At 44.2% G+C, this 16,390-nt stretch overlaps 1 protein-coding gene across 1 annotated transcript in view; it reads left to right on the top strand.

The window, feature by feature from the left end:
- Nucleotides 1–5,719: 5,719 nt before the first annotated feature.
- The window catches only part of ACSL3 (acyl-CoA synthetase long chain family member 3), a 71,968-nt gene continuing 61,297 nt past the window's right edge, over nucleotides 5,720–16,390 (top strand). Inside the window, exon 1 of the mRNA XM_039236841.1 lies at nucleotides 5,720–5,950. The gene's annotated coding sequence lies outside the window, so the exon portion shown is untranslated. The remainder of the gene's footprint in view (nucleotides 5,951–16,390) is intronic.

Raw genomic sequence — 16,390 nt, forward strand, 5'->3', positions numbered from 1 at the left:
AGCAGAAAGAGAGAATCATCTTGGGTCTCTGATGATTACACACATTTTACATACTTCTTTTATGTGGAATTAAAGTCCCTGTATGCTTCAGCCACTATTATTTTTCATTCTCAGTTACATGCAGCCAAACTTAATTCTAACTGCTATTTCTTAGATATATCTCTTTTTAATCAAACATATCAAGTCTCTATTCCAGAATATCTTTTAAAAAAATCATAGAAAACCAACTTCTGGAGAGTTTACTATAACTTCCTGAATTCAGAGTTCTTCACATCTGTATTCAAATGAATTGAAAAATTATAGAGAAAGTTTAATAAAGATATTATAAAACTCTATATATGCAGAGACTCCCACATAGAGCAGCAATCAAACAAGCCCAACAGTGGATGTAAAGAGACTTTAAGACATAGACAAATGTGTAGCTAATAAATGTTCACCACCTTAGGGGCACCTGGGTGGCTCAGTTGGGTTAAGTGTCACTTCAGCTCAGGTCACCATCTTGCGGTTAGGAAGTTCCAGCCCCACATTGGGCTTGTTGCTATCAGCTTGTCAGCACAGAGCCCACTTGGGATCTTCTTTCCCCTTCTCTCTCCCCCACCCCACTCGCACTCTCTCAAAAACGAATAAACATTTTTAAAAAAGGTTCACTGCCTTAACTGGAAATTATCATTTTTTAAATGTTTATTTATTTTTGAGAGAGAGAGAGAGAGAGACAGCATGAGTGGGGGAGGAGCAGAGAGAGAGGGAGACACAGAATCCCAAGCAGGCTCCAGGCTCCAAGCTGTCAGCACAGAGCCTGATGCCAGGGCTCAAACTGTGAGATCATGACCTGAGCCGAAGTTGGCGTTCAACAGACTGAGCTACCCAGATGCCCCTGGAAATTATCATTAATCAAAATGAACTTGATGAGGAAGTATGTGTTGTTACTTTAAAAAGCTAATTAGGGATGTCTGGGTGGCTCAGTTGGTTAAGCGTCTGACTTTTGCTTTTGGCTCAGGTCATGATCTAATGATTCGTGACTAATAGTGCAGTGTCTGCTTGGGATTCTCTCTCTCTCTTTCTCTCTGCCTCTCCCCTGCTCGTACTTTCTCTCTATCTCTCAAAATAAATAAACTTTAAAAAACATATATTAAAAAAACTAATTAACATTAGCCTATTTTCATGGAACTCTGGTGGGTAGGGATGGGAATAGATTCATACTGATTTATTTTTATGCAATCCAGTGTCATTGAGGACATTGACATTAAGAATCTCAAATCCTTAGAGGTCTTTATAGTCTAGAATGGGTATGAAGGTATCCCACTGTGATATCTTACCCCATGAACCTGTTGCACTTTCCTCCTGAATCTGATGCCTGTGTTACAAAGAGCTTCCTAGGAAGACAGAGCACAAGATTTGGACACACAGGACCTCTAAGAATTCTCCTGATTCTTTCCTTGAAATTCAGTAACTGGAAAATTCCTTGAAATACATTCCAGGTTTTGTTTCCCCCCAAAAAAGGATAAATGGTAGACACAGTTGATTGCCTACTTGTAGCAAATGCGTTGGTGCCATATCGTATCATTTGTGTGTCCAGCGTAGGCTGATGGCACCTGTGAATTTCCACCTAAGGGCTTTCTACTCACCAGTGTGTAAGGCAAGTAGTCCTTACTGGGGTTCACACAAAATCTTTGCATGGATTTGCCAAACCTGCCCACTGAGTCTTGGTTCACAGAGTGTCTGATTTGTCATCATGGGATCTTGCATAACATTTGTCTGCTACTAAGGGACCCATTATATGGCAGACTAGCAACTATGGGCATGTGACTATAGGGTCCATGGGTCCTATCATAATACTTCATCCCCAGTAAGTACTGCCTGATGAAACTTTTTTTTTAATGTTTTATTTATTTCTGAGTGAGAAGGAGAGACAGCATGAGCAGGGGAGGGTCAGAGAGAGAGGGAGACACAGAATCCGAAACAGGTCCCAGGCTCTGAGCTAGCTGTCAGCACAGAGCCTGATGCGAGGCTCGAACTCACAAACTGTGAGATCATGACCTAAGCCGAAGTTGGACGCTTAACCGACTGAGCCACCCAGGCACCCCTGAAACTCTTTTTTAAAAAAGTAAGCAGAGGGGCGCCTGGGTAGCTCAGTGGGTTAAGCACCTGTTTTTGTCTCAGGTTACGATCTCGTCGTTCGTGAGTTTGAGCCCTGCATTGGGCTCTGTTCGGACCGCTCAGAGCCTGGAGTCTTCTTAGGAATCTGTGTCTCCCTCTCTCTCTGCCCCTCTCCTGCTCATGTTCTGTGTGTCTCTAAAAAAATGTTAAAAACATAAAATTTAAGAAAAAAAAACCTCCTTAAAAAAAAGTAAGCAGAATGTGGGGCTTAAACTCATGGCCCTGAGATCAAGTGTTGCATGCTCTACTGACTGAGCCAACTGGGCACCCCTCCCCTGATAAAACTCTTAAAGGTCAGTGCTAAGGAGCCAGCCAGAGGGTGACCCTCTTTTGGGATGGGGCCCTGTCCTTCACAATGCCCTTCATATAGCTTGAACCAGAGGTCAAATGATGCTCTGTCCAGTTGCTCGACTGTCCTTATCCGGCCCTAGTAGGTGGTCAATGAGGGGGCTGTTTATCAGGGCAATTTAAGCCATGAAGGGAGAGAACATAAACACTGAAGTTGGCAGAATGAAGAGAAAGAAGGAGTTAGGCTGGAGATAACACCAACTGAGCCTTTGGAGCAACCCTGGAATTGCCTTCCTCTGGACATTACAAGTGAGACAACGGATGGTTTTATCGCGTAAGCACTTTTTGTCAGGCATGAGTACTTTCAGGTGATATCCGTGGCCGACACTGCTGAGCAGGCCTTCCTGCCTCGATTCTTTCCCGCGGCTGCTTCTGTGTTGACGGCGCCTGCCTTCCGTTAAAGAAGCGAAGGCGGCCAACACTTCCCAGACTCCCTTGCGGCTAGGATACGAACACGTGACCCAATTCCAGCCAATGGGATTTGAGGAGCCGTCTGTGGCGAGCCTTCTGACGGAGGGTTTCCTCCTTAGTAAGAAATGGCGTTAGGAAACATGCCTCTGTTTTCTGGCCGGTTGCTGCTGTGTTTTCATGTGACACCTGAAACTGTGGCTCCCTTACTGTGAGTAAGATGGCTTAAAGGATGAAGCCAATGTGCTGAGACTGACAGAGTGAAAGGTGGTGAAAGCTCTGATCCTCAGTGACGGGGCAGAGTCTCTGGATTCATCTTGGACCTGCCCTGCCTCTTGAGTAATCTTGATGTGATACAAATAAAGGTCATCGTTTTTTGTTGATTGTTCTGCTCTTTGGAGCCAGAACGATCTTAACTCAAACATATAGCATCCTGTGCTACCTCCGCGTCCCCCACCCCTTCTCCATCCCCAGAAATGAAGAACAAAAAGGCTTCTGTTACACTTTTGAACATCAGCTGGCCCTGGTTTTACATTATAATGATTACGGAAAATGTTAGCAGTAGTTTGCCATGCGGTCACAGGCTATTTCTACGACCCTTCAAATAAAACAGGTCGTTAAGTGTTTTTGAGAATTACAAAGACATCTCCCTGAATTCCTCTGTAATTTGGAGAAATAACAAAGCTATAAAAGGTACTGTTGGATGTTTTCATTTAGTTGGCCGTTATAGTTTCTAGAAGGAAAGTGAAGGCAAATTCAATAACTCTCAAAAGCTCTGGGGAAAAAATACTGAAATCTTTTTAAAAATAATTATTTTTAAGTTTATGTATTTTGAGAGCGACAGAGACAGAGCAGGAGAGAGAGAGAGAGAGACTCCCAGGCAAACTCCATAGGGTCAGCATAGAGCCTGAGGTGGGGCTTGAACCCATGACACCGTGAGATCATGATCTGAGCGGAAATCAAGAGTAAGGCACTCAACCACTTGACCCACCCAGGCTCCCCTGAAGCCTCTTCTAAAAGAAAAGCAGCTGTGGATGTATTATTTTTTTTTTTAAAGCAAAACATCTAGGGACTAGAAAAATCATATTTCTATTTCGCGTAAGCTAACAAGATGAGAATTTAGAATTTTCATTCCAAGGAATATTTTCTTTTAAAAATATGTCATATATACGTATGTATCACACACATATATTTTACAATATAGAAAGATAATGAAGAAAGATATTAAGATCTTGCTGGAATTCTATTAGTCTGCTTTATGCTTATTGATGGAAAAAAGATTTAATATTGGTTTTCCTAAAAGTATGTATGTATGTATGTATGTATCTATCTATCTATCTATCTATCGGTTTTCCTCACTTGGAAATTATTTTCCTAGAGCTTTTTCCTGGCTTTGGAACTACCACTTCTGTATTTCCCTCTGCATGCAGAATCGTGCATTCCATTAGTCTTCAGAGTCTATCCTTTGATACCATTTCTATAGACGAGCAGCAACTGAATATATTTCCCAGTGGAGGAACAGGTTGCCTGAGTCAGGTAGCCATTCCTTTAGGCAGCTAAATTGCCTGGGGCCCAAAGTGAGAGAGCTTTCTTTGCTGTGTGCAGCATCACTCCACCAAGTTCAAGTTCAGACGGCTTCCTGATTTTAGAGATTCTCTTGGGAAGTTCGCCCTTGCTTTTAGCCTCAGGCTGGCTCAGAAACGTCACCTTTCACCTACTTAAAGAAAAGTTTTGCATAGTGGGGAGATTTGCTATTCATTTCTAGCTCCTTCACTACTGAAGAAAAAAAATATGTAAACCCTCCAAATCAGTTTTATTTCCTGTGGTATGAAATCTGACTTCATGTCATAACTGTGATCAGAGACCAACTCAATATTTTGTTGGGTTACGGAAAAAAAAAAAAAAAAAAGCCCAACCCGCCTACTACTAGGTAATGAAAGGCATCTTTTTGTCAGAACCCTGTAGATTTGTGTTAGTCATTTGTGTTTTGGTTTGCATTTGTTTGCTTGTGGGGAGGCAGTGTACCTGCACTCGTGTCTTTTTACCTTTTGCTGTTTAAAATGAGATCTAATGACAAACTCTTTAACATACAGAAACACTGCTAGATGCAGAAGAATGCCTAAAAACAAGTGTGCAATAAACTTTATCCTTTGAGAACAATCAAATCTTGGATGAATAGCGAAGTGCGTTTAGAGAAGATGGGCTATTTACTGAGTTAAGTGAAGACAAGACACGAGAAATAATAAAGGAACTTGCTTTGCAGTTTTGAGCCCCTTGTCGCTTCAGGGATTTCCGGAAATCATTCTATTTTACAAAATTTGATAAAAACGTGTGCAAGAAGGGTAAGTGATGCCCTTAAGAACGAAAATAGTACGGATATTACTGCATGATCTGTGTTACGATTTAAACACTACAGCAGCAACAGTGCATTTTCAGTTCTGTTTTGGGGGGGGCGGTCCTTTCCCCCCTGGGGGGACGGCCCTGCTGCAGACCCCGCTGGATCCGCCTGTCCTCCGCCCACCTCTCGGCCCGCCTCCCCTCCCCCCGCCGCCGCGGTCCGATCCCTCCCGCCGACCGGGTCCCCGCCCCGAGCCGGTGGCGGCCGGGTCCGGTCCGCCGCGGCTCCGCCGAATGACCCGTAGTAACCTCGTCCCGCCCCGGGCCGACCGCGCCGCGCTCCCCGGCCGGAATTCGATAGGCCCAGCCCCGCACGCGCCACCGCCCGCGGGCCAATGGGCGGCGGCTTCTCTGCATATGCAACGAGCGCCGGCCGGGGGTGCGCGTCCCGGACGGTTCGGCTCAACAGACGCTGGTCTGCCGGCGCCGGCGAGCCACGCTGCGTCTGTCGCCGCGGCCGGGGCTGGGACGAGGAGGCGGCGGCGGCGGCGGCCGCGGTAGCAGGCGGTCGTCCCCTCGCAGAGCGGGCGCGGCGGCCGCGCCGGGATCCCCAGGAGGCGGCACGGGGCGTGAATGCTCTGGGGGCGCAGCCAGGCCTGCGCGGGCCCGAGGCTGGAAGAACCGGGGCTCCTGCGTCGCGGTGAGTGCGGCGCCAGTGGCGGGAGCGGCGGGGGCCGGTCGGCGGCGCGGCCTCGGCGTGCGGCCGGGCTGGGCCTGAGGGCCGCCCGGGCTTGGGGGCGGGACGCGAGGGCCCGGGGGTGTCCCGGGTGCCCGCCGAGGCCGCGGAGCGTGTGCCCCGGGGGTGTGCGCGCGGGCGGATGCGGGGTCGCGTGGCGGCCCGCGGCGTAGGGGGGGAAGCAGGCGGGCAGGGTGGGAGGCGCCGCCGTGGGGTCCGGGAAGCGGGTGACGCGGGGCCTGGGCCGAAGGGCTCACGTGAGCGGGGGGAACCGCAACCCGGGCGGCCGCGCAGTCCGGGGGAGGAGCGATGCCCCGGGTCCCTACCGGCTCCGTGGGGGTGGGAGGCTGGCATCTTCCTTTGGGTGGGCCTTGACGCGGTCCCTGCGAGGACGGAGCCCTGCGATTCCGGGAAACCCTGCTGGAGGGACGGGCGGGGGTGGCTGTCGCTGCAGGCGGCGGGCAGAAATTGGGTGGGTGAGCGGGGTCGACCTTGGCGTTTGTTCTGGCCGCCTGGCTGGTGGGGGTCGAGAGCTGCAGGTTTACTTTTCCGTAAGTGCGTCTTAATTACACGCCAGTAATAGAATGTGTAACGCGGAGGTGGTACTCCCTCGCGATCAGCAGTCCGGCGGGGGAGGAGTTCTCGGGCCCGCTTCGTAGGTGAGCCACCTGAGACGCAGAGACACGTAACCGGTTCCCATGGTCTGGATGTAGAAAATGTGCTCTAAAGCTATTATGTATGGCTCCTCCAAAATGGGAAAGGTAGAGCAACGTCTTTAAAATTATATGGAAGCTACGGGGGGAATAGGCCTTGCGAAAGCGATTACAGCTGAATACGATGATAAATAGTTGACATTTATTGAGACTTTATTACATGCCGGGCACTGTACAAAGTGCTTGATGCGTGGTTATCTTCGCCTAGTTAACAGCCCTCTGGGGTGGTGCCTATTCCCATTTTACGGCTAGAGAAACCGCAGTGTGGACACATTAACTTGCCCCAGATCACAGCAAGTAAGAGAAACTGGCACTCAGACCAGGATGTCTAAAACTCAGAGCTCTTGCATCTAACCACTATATTATGCTGCCTCTCCTTGGTGGCTGGTTGAACTGTTTGCCACGGTGGATTTTTTTGGGAGGCGGGCCCGAGAGCTGTAGTTTGAAGACCTCTCGTGGCGATCACAACCCTGTTTGTGTCCCCAGATTGGTCCTGGGAGCTGAAGGTTGTCAGCAGAATTGCTCCTGGAGCCTATTAGAAGGTTATCACAGGGAAGAGGTGTTGTGACGTGGTAGCCAGTTGCACAGACTTTTATCTTTTTGTTTTCTGGCATCTTCCTGTGCAGTTGTTACCCTTGGGGATGACTAAGACTTCTGTAGTCACTGTGGCTCGTTCTTTAGGCTTTTCATAATGTCTCTTATGAGAAGGGTCAAGGGACAAGTCACCTGGTGTCTTTGGGACTCAGTTATTGGATTTATTAAGATGTTTGGATGGGATTTAAAGCTGAAATATTTTTTGAGTCTAAAATGACCTCTGAAGGAAGGAAGGAAACAGGAATGGAGAAACGAAGGATGGATAAATTAGGAGTGGAAAATCATACCCACTCTGGTGTGTGTGTGGGGGGGGCAGGGGGTCAGATTTTTAGGGCCTCAGGATCTTTCTCTTTGCTTATGTGCTTTCCCTGTCTGATTCTGCTTGAATGACTACTTCCATTCCTCATTCAATTAATTGCTCAGCAAGAGCCTTTTAAGTCCTGTTATATTTTAGGCACCATGTAAGGTCCTGGGAATATAGCCATGAACAGAATTGCCATGATCCTTGCCTGCATTGGAGGAAACAGATACGAAGCAAACCATCATACAGATGAATATATAATTACAAGTTATGAGAAGTGCAATGAAGGAAAAGTAGCATGTGAATGAAGATTATAATGAGGATTGTGATTTAGATGGAAATTAGGGAGTTTTTTGAATTGATCTGGTAAGATTTGACAGTCATGTTCTAGGTCTGCAATTAAATGTACGTAATGCGAGAGTTTGAGAACTTTTGAACAGTAACGTTCTTTTTTATTTCACGGTGTTGGTTCCCACCCAGAATATCACTCTAGCTCACACTGCAAGATAGAAAATGAGATGGGGCACTTTCTGAAGCACTCTGCCTCACAGCCTAAATGTTCCTGTAACACTTCCTTTATCCCCTTGCACAGTGAACCTTTGGGAACCAAGAATCTTATGTGAGCTTTGGACTTGATAGGATTTGGATGTTTTCAGGAAAGCCAGGCCGAAGGTGACAGGGTTTCCTCACTTGAGAAAAGCCAGCATCTTAATTATCAAAGGTAACCAGAGTAGGTTACACTTGAAATTCTCACCTCTTAGGAGACAAAATGGTTATGTGGTTTGGGACACACAAGCTGTTAAGTATATGCATATTTCAGTTGAATGTGTATAAAGCCAGTGCAGATAAATCATTGCAGTACGTTTACTGAATGCCATCTGCATGCCCAGCACTGCTTGGCGTGCCATGTGGAATAAATAAAAAGATGAATTTGATAAAGTCCCGGTTTTCAAGGAGATTTAAATTTAATGAATACTAACACTCAGACTTAAGTCCCCCTGTCTGCCTTCAGAGTACTATCACGTTAGCCTGTTTGATCCTCTTAAGAGCCCTCATACCATGAGCAGAAATATTGAGTAAAAGGAAATTTGGAGGTAGAATTGCCAGACATGGTGATTAATAGTTTACAGGTTGAGAGGAGGAGGAGATGCCCAGTGATTACTAGTGTAGTGTTTCGGGGCCATCAGCGTAGAGGTGGTGGGCGAACCCACCAGCCTGGGTGAGATTGCCTGTGAAGAGACTAGAGTAAGAACTGCGGGGGCCCTGGGTTAGAGCTGGGAGCAGTGGCCAGGGAAGTGGGGGCAGAGCCCGAAGCTGTGCCTGCAGGGGTGAGGACTCCTATGAGGGCATTGAGTATTTAAGTTTAAACGCTGATGAGAAGGTGTTCCTTGGAAGGGAGAGGTTGAATGCAGATGAGAAAAGTATTACCTCGTTTGTGCAAGAAAAGTTTTAGCTTATTTGTGCCAAGTTCCTGAGAAGATGGGAGGGGAATGGGATCCAGGTGAGGCCTGCCCTTTCGCTGGGAGGAGGGACACCCCTTTTATAGTAGCCCAAGGCAGACCTGGAACTGATTTGATGTGAATCAGTATCTTATCGCGGAGCCCTGGCAATTTCCAAAAAATTGCCAAGAACTGTTAAGTTAAAAATCAGCCCATTTTTAGCTGACTGATATGGTCTTTACAAAACCTTCCTATGGAAGCATCATGTGAAATTGATTTAATATGTGATTTGGTTTTGATTTCATCCATCTTAATAGGAAAGTACTATCATCTGACTTGTGATTAGTTTCTCTCCTAAAAAAGGAGATACAAACATTAAATCTTGTGATATCTTTTCTACATGCTATTTTTAGTTTCATAAGAAAATTTTCAGACTGCTTTTGTTTCCCTGACATTTTATTTTTTTAAAATGTTTTATTTATTTCTGAGAGAGAGAGAGAGAGAGAGAGCGAGCGAGCGTGATCAGGGGAGGGTCAGAGAGAGAGAGAGAGAGAGAGAGAGAGAGAGATACAGAATCCAAAGCAGGCTCCAGGCTCTGAGCTAGCTGTCAGCACACAGCCCGATGCAGGGCTCGAACCCACAAACCGTGAGATCATGACCTGAGCTGAAGTGAGCCACCCAGTGTTTCCCTGACATTTTAAATGCCTTAGTTCTTTAATTTCAAAGTTTAGATTCTGTTTTTACTGGAGTATGTTTACTTAACATACTTCTAATGTTTCCCACTTTGAGGCATAAAGAATTGCTGGATGGTTCAGTGGGTTCAACTGATCTGCTAATTCTTGAATAGAACTGAAGATACCTAAATAACCTTTTGGACAAACCACCTCCAAATACAGGTTTCTACTTGTTTGTGAAGGTATTTGTTATAAGATACATAGGGATATTGATTTATTCATTCATGTATGTATTTAGTGCCTAACTTGCAAGACACTGGGAATTTGAAAATGTTTGCTAGTCTCTGTTCTCAAAGAGGTGCTCATGGTTCACGAGGAGAATGAGGCGTATGGACATCGTGGCGTAGCGAAGAAGGTGTAAGAGCAGACGTATTGCAGGATGGTATAATCTGCACTGTGTAGACGGAGCAGGGGAGGGCAAGGGGGAGTCTTCACCGTGGAGGGATAGCCTGGTTTTCCAAGATGAGTTGGGCTGACAGGAGTACAAGGGAGCCAGGGAATAGAGTGTTTTAACTTGAATTTGGTCCAGGGGTACGTGTCTACGGTCATGTACACGTTGGAGATACTGTAATAATGCCAAAGACTATGAGAAAACTGAAATGCTTATCCTGCTCCCCTAACGTTGGCTGTGTGGGAGGTGAAAAGCTGTCCAATTTTCTGTCCTGTGACGGTCAGCGTTGCTACCCCCTACCTGACTTAGAAAGTAACCACAGTTAGGGCCATCTGAGTGGCTCAGTCAGTTAAGTGGCTGACTTCAGCTCAGGTCATAATCTCACGGTTTGTGGGTTCGAGCCCCGCATCAGGCTCTGTGCTGACAGCGCAAAGCCTGGAGCCTGCTTCAGGTCCTGTGTCTCCCTCTCTCTTTGCCCCTCCCCCTCTCACACTCTGTCTCTCAAAAATAGGTAAAACATTAAAAAAATATAAAAAAAAGAAAGTACCTACTATGATAGTTTTCTGGTACAAAGCCTGGTTTTTCTTCTAAACTAATGGTCTTTGGAATATGGCTAATAGCCAAGACCTTTACAGTACTTCCTCTGGTCAGATGCTGTTCCTGTTTTCTTCTCAATTTCAGTGATTTTTTTACTTTTTTATTTTTATTAAAAAAAAATTTTTTTTTAAATGTTTTATTTATTTCTGAGAGAGGAGAGACAGCATGAGCAGCGGAGGGTCAGAGAGAGAGGGAGACACAGAATCCGAAACAGCCTCCAGGCTCTGAGATGGCAGTCAGCACAGAGCCCGACGCGGGGCTCGAACCCACGAACCGTGAGATCATGACCTGAGCCGAAGTCGGACGCTTAACTGACTGAGCCACCCAGGCGCCCCATTAATGATTTTTTAAAACTCATCTTATTTCACAGATGAGGAAATTGAGGCTCAGTGGATCTAAAGTGACTTGCTTAAGTGTCTGTGGATCTCCTGTCAGGCAGTTAGTCCAGGCACTGCGCCTCCTCTCTGGGTTCTTCCCTCTGAAGACACGACTACATCGGGAAAGGAGCTGTGATGACATTTAGGGACAATATTTTAATTACACATAGTTTACTGCCTCCCCTCCCCTCCCCCCTGCCCGCAGCCCTGTTTTTACAAGGAGAACATAAATAAAGAGTAACAAACTAAATTGAGAGAATTTAACTAGAATTTTCTTTTTGAATGTGAATACTTAACGGATACATCCTCTTCTTCCGGAATCGTTATCATTGCCCTTTTGGAATTTTTTGGATCAGGAATATAATGCAGTTTAGAATGCCATAATCTGTTAATACCGTGTTCTTTTTTTTTTCTTTCTGTTAAAAAAATAGAACTGCTTTCTGTATGTCTGAAAAGTATTTCATAATATTTAATCTAGTGAAAGAAACCCATTTTCCTTCCCCAAATCCTCCAGTTAACCACAGACATGAGCTTGGTGATCTGAATTTTATTATTTGTGTGCATTTCTGTACAGTTTTACTGTCCCCCAACAGTGTATAGTACTAAGTGTTTTTAAACATCACATAGGTAGTATTGTATGTATTGTGCAATGCATTTTTCACTCCTTATCACTTAATCATTGTGGTTTCCTCTGCCTCATTTCATCAGAGTAGGTATGTACATGTCTGTGTAGTTCATTTCTTTTCACGGTGACGATGTGCCCTGACATTTCAGGGCCAGACCACATTTGATTTCCCCTTTGCTCTGTTGCTAGACCTTTAGGTTGTTTCCTTTTTCCCCCCTTTATTTGTTACTACAAATAATAGCGTACGTATTCCTGACCATCATCCTGACCATCATCCCTGTGTCCTTCCACTGTTGAAAGCTATAGTCATCCTCACTCTCCCTTGATCTGTACATTTTTCCAAGCTCCACTTCCCTCCTCGTTATTGTTTGACTTAAAGTTCTCCTGTTTGTCACAGTTGTAGTGCAAGACCACATTGGATGCTTTTCCTTTAAAATCTTTTTAGTAACTTTTCTCTTAACCTTCGTTTTTCTTTTTTTTGTTCTTAGGCAGTTTTGCACATAGATACCTAATATTTTAAGTTTCATAAATGTGTGTAGGGATAACTCCTATGTCCTTCCTCTTGGGAAATTCTTGTCCATCTACTTTTGATTTGGCCAGTTCTGTAGTTTAGTGCTTGTTTAATGATTTTTCTCTAAAATGTGCCCGCTTCCGTTGTAATTTTCTAAGTCGGAATATGGACTTGGAGTTAAGGTTGCTTGGATTTGAGTCCTGGCTCGCTCTACTTATTAGCTGTGTGACCTTGGGCAGCTTGTTTAACCTCTCTATGACTCAGTTTCTTCTGTAAAATAGGGATCAAAATAGAATCTACCCGTAGATTGTTAAAAGGATTTGTAGGAAGTGAGTGTCTGCACACAGTCAGCGCTTAATGAATATTAACTATTTTAACTTAGAGTATGCAATATATTCTAAGTTACCCATTTTTTATTATTGCCTTCTCTCCTGAAGCAGCATTATTATTTTTGCATACACAAATGTACTTCAAAGAAATGTCTTATGTATTGTAACCTTTAGTTAATGGAGATTGAGAAGAGATATTGTAAGTCGTAGAAAATTGAGGGACATTACCTATTTTAACATCAGTAATTTAGGATTTGAATTGGGCTTTAATTTTCTGGAAAAGTATATAAAGCACACTGAAGTAGGTTGACCTAGTGTATTTCTCATTCAAGTAACTTAAGAGTCTCCTCTTGTTTTAAATACCTTTTTGTAATATGACCTTGATAATGACTCAGATGGTGTTCCTAAAGACATTAATTATCCTGGATCATCAACTCTGCCCTTGAGTGGAGAAGGAATCCTTGCCAACCATGTGTATAAAACTTGCTGTGTGAATTTGAGCTGGTTCCTTAACCTTTCTAAGCCTTTCATTTCTGTTTCTTTAACATAAATATTTTAACTAACATAAATATTTTAATGCTCCCCTCACGGAGTTATTGTGAGCAGTAAGGGAGACAACGGCTGGTAGTTCAGGGCACACAGTTGCCCTCCTGTGTTAGCTGCCTTCTTCTGTCTTCTCTTTCTTTTCCAGTTTTTCTTTGTTCTTTCTTCCTCCTTCCTTTCTGTGCTCTTTAATTGATATACAAAAATCTGCACATATTTAATGTATACAGTTGGAGTTTGTACATACATACACCTGTGTAACTGTCACCACAATTAAGGTAATTGACGTATTTATCACTTCCAAAAGTTGCCTTGTACCTCTTTTTTGTTTTGTTTTTCTCCTTCAGAAGTAGTTTTTTGGTAAGCGGTAACAGGGTATTCTGAAACCAGTGTGTGAGAGAATCTGTCATATAATAAAGTGTACATCATCTAAGGGGGTGTAGGAAATTTTTCTTAAAGACAAGAATGTTCAGGCTGTAGGAGGATACATACAAAGCGGGTTAATATGAGTGAGCAGTACAGAGGACAGCATGGCTGTATATGGTCAGGGCAGGCAGGGGAAGGTCAGCCGAGCCAAAGGGGACATAAGTTTGATTTGAAGAAAGAGTTGAGTTTGAGGAAGGTGCTCAAATGGGATGTCCAAGGCAGTTGGGGAAGAACAGCACTGGCCGATAGTATTGAGGCATCCGCTGTTTGAGGGGGACTCGGGGAGCTGTGCGGATAAATCACAGCCCAGAGGGAAGCATGAAGCAGAGGGATGGAGAACAAAACGAGTAATGACTTGTGTAAACTTACTGATTGATTGATTCTTTCAATTGAGAAAGTGTTGAATGAATGGAAGGTTTTAGGAGTAAGAGGGGAGACTGAGCAACCAGCAAGCGAAGAGACCATGGGGGCTCTGGGCTGTTACAGGAAGAGCACTCGGGGGTCTGGCCCAAGATGGTTCTAACCCTGTCACCATGGCTGTTGATGTGCACTGCCCATGTCATGGCGGGCGGAGTCGGCCTTTCTGGAGTTCCGTATCCGTGTCTGTAATCCTTTCTTACCCAGGAGTGTTCTGATCTGCTTCTCCATCAGGGTTCTTTTCCTTTTGCCTTCCTTTCCTCTTCCTTTTACTTGCCTCTGGATTTTTGTTATCTCTGCCGTGTTTCTTCCAGTTTCTTTGAAATTTTATTCGTTTGCTCTGTGCATTTCTCTGTGTTCATTTTGGAATCACTTGGAATTCACTGGGGTATTTGCATGGGTTTCATTAGATACTAACTACACTGACTGCTGAAAGAAATACTTCTTAATCTTTCATATTATTTCAGTTCTAAATTGATTTTGTGGAATTGTAATAGTTCATTTTTCTTCATTGATGTTTCTGGGTTGTAAAATATTCAGTATCATTTTGGCCAACATTCTAAGCAGTTGTTCAACCACACAGGCTTTTTATTTTTACTTATTTTACTTTTCATCAGGATTGCAGTAATCCTCATTCTGGACCTTGACTTTGTTTTTTTTTTTTTTTTCACTGTAACACTGAAACAACCAGAAATTCCTCTGTTCCCATTTGGGACTGACCTGATCTCTGGACTTCAAGCCTCCTGTTGAGTTCTTTCTAAGATGAAGCATGGAGTTTATTTTAGTTCATAGATGACTAGAATGAACTAGAATTAATTAATCTTAGAACTGTATTTGACTTAATTTTAATGTAAAATGAATTAACACTAATTGAAATTACACCACCTGGACCATAATACATGGGTCATTATTTTTACGTATCCATAGTGGATATTTTCCTTTTTTTTTTACATTTGTTTATTTATTTTGAGAGACAGAGTGAGATAGAGTGCGAGTGAGTGAGAGACAGAGAGAATCGGAAGCAGGCTCCAGGCTCTGAGCCATCAGCACAGAGCTGGACGTGGGGCTCCAACCCATGAACCATGAGATCATGACCTGAGCTGAAGTCGGACACTTAACCGACTGAGCCACCCAGGCGCCCCAATAGTGGATATTCTCCTAAGTCATTTTCCTATCGAATTGTAACTCTTCATGTTGCTGATGTGCTCGAATTTAAGATTTTGTATTCATCATTTACCCTGAAACTAAGCCTGCCTTTGTAGACTGATGCTTTTTTAGACAGGATAGCACTCTCTTTAGAAATGAAAATTGTTTGGCTTGTATATTATTTTACTGAGGAATAAAAGGAACTCCTGTCCTATCTAGGCTACTAGAGGTGGGAGCGTTGTGAGGGGCAGCAGCTGGCTGGGCTTGCAGTGTGAGGTCAGGGAGGGAGCCCATGGGACCGCAGGTGTCAGGAAGGAGTTTGGCATGGGAGAGAGGAGTGACGAAGGGCTTGAGCTTTGTGACCACACTGTTTATTTGAATCCCCAAATCTAGTTCTGTTTCATTTTAGTTTCCTGAGCACAGCAAATTCCTTAACCCCTGAGCTTCAGTTTCTTCAGAATAAGGATGAAGTCTTTCCTGCAGGGTCCTCGCGTTCCAGCTGTGTATGTACCCCATCTCTCAGGTGCAGGGAGAACATGTTAGAAACTTTATTTCTTAAGAGTTTCTGGGGTTTTCTTTTTTTATGTATGATTTGTAGTATTTACAGTATATGCTAGGACAGTAGTACATATACACAGTATTAAAGGTACACGTGGTTGGAATACCAGTAGTTTTTACCAAAAGGGGCCTGTTGTGATCCTTAACATTTAGGGACTGAGCTCTTAGAAAAGGTAGGTCCGTGCTTGGAGGCTTAATCATTTGAGGTGGCTTTAGAGATGAATTGAGTTTGGGAAGAGTTTCAGGAGCTTGGGTTAATTGGCTCTGGGAAATGAATTGAAGGGTATTGGATTTAGGGAGCATGTCTCTGCAAGTTCATTTGGAAAGTGGTGCACATAGTAAAACTGGCATGTGTAACGGTTTGAGCTGGTTTGTGAAGTCTTCAACTGTATATTTTTACACTATATCATGTGTTAGAAGATTACATGGTAGAAAATTGGATGGGATATAGCCCAGAAGCATGAGTCAGTGTTAGGGAGTTGCTCTCGATGCATTGATATTTACCCAGATAACTGAGAGCTGACTGTATGTATGTTTAAGATAGTAGTGTTTGTTTCTATTGTCTGATTTCAGTGGACAGGCATGTTTACTGTAGGTGATTAATTAGAGCTTTGTGTTTCTTGTCATTAATTTCAAATTGGTTTCGTGAAATAATAAACCTGTTTGTTATCTAAAACATGATGTGTTTCTTTGGGACTCTTTA

Source organism: Hyaena hyaena, unplaced genomic scaffold, assembly GCF_003009895.1.
Source record: "Hyaena hyaena isolate Hyena2069 unplaced genomic scaffold, ASM300989v1 scaffold_117, whole genome shotgun sequence".
Classification (NCBI taxonomy): Eukaryota; Metazoa; Chordata; class Mammalia; order Carnivora; family Hyaenidae; genus Hyaena; species Hyaena hyaena.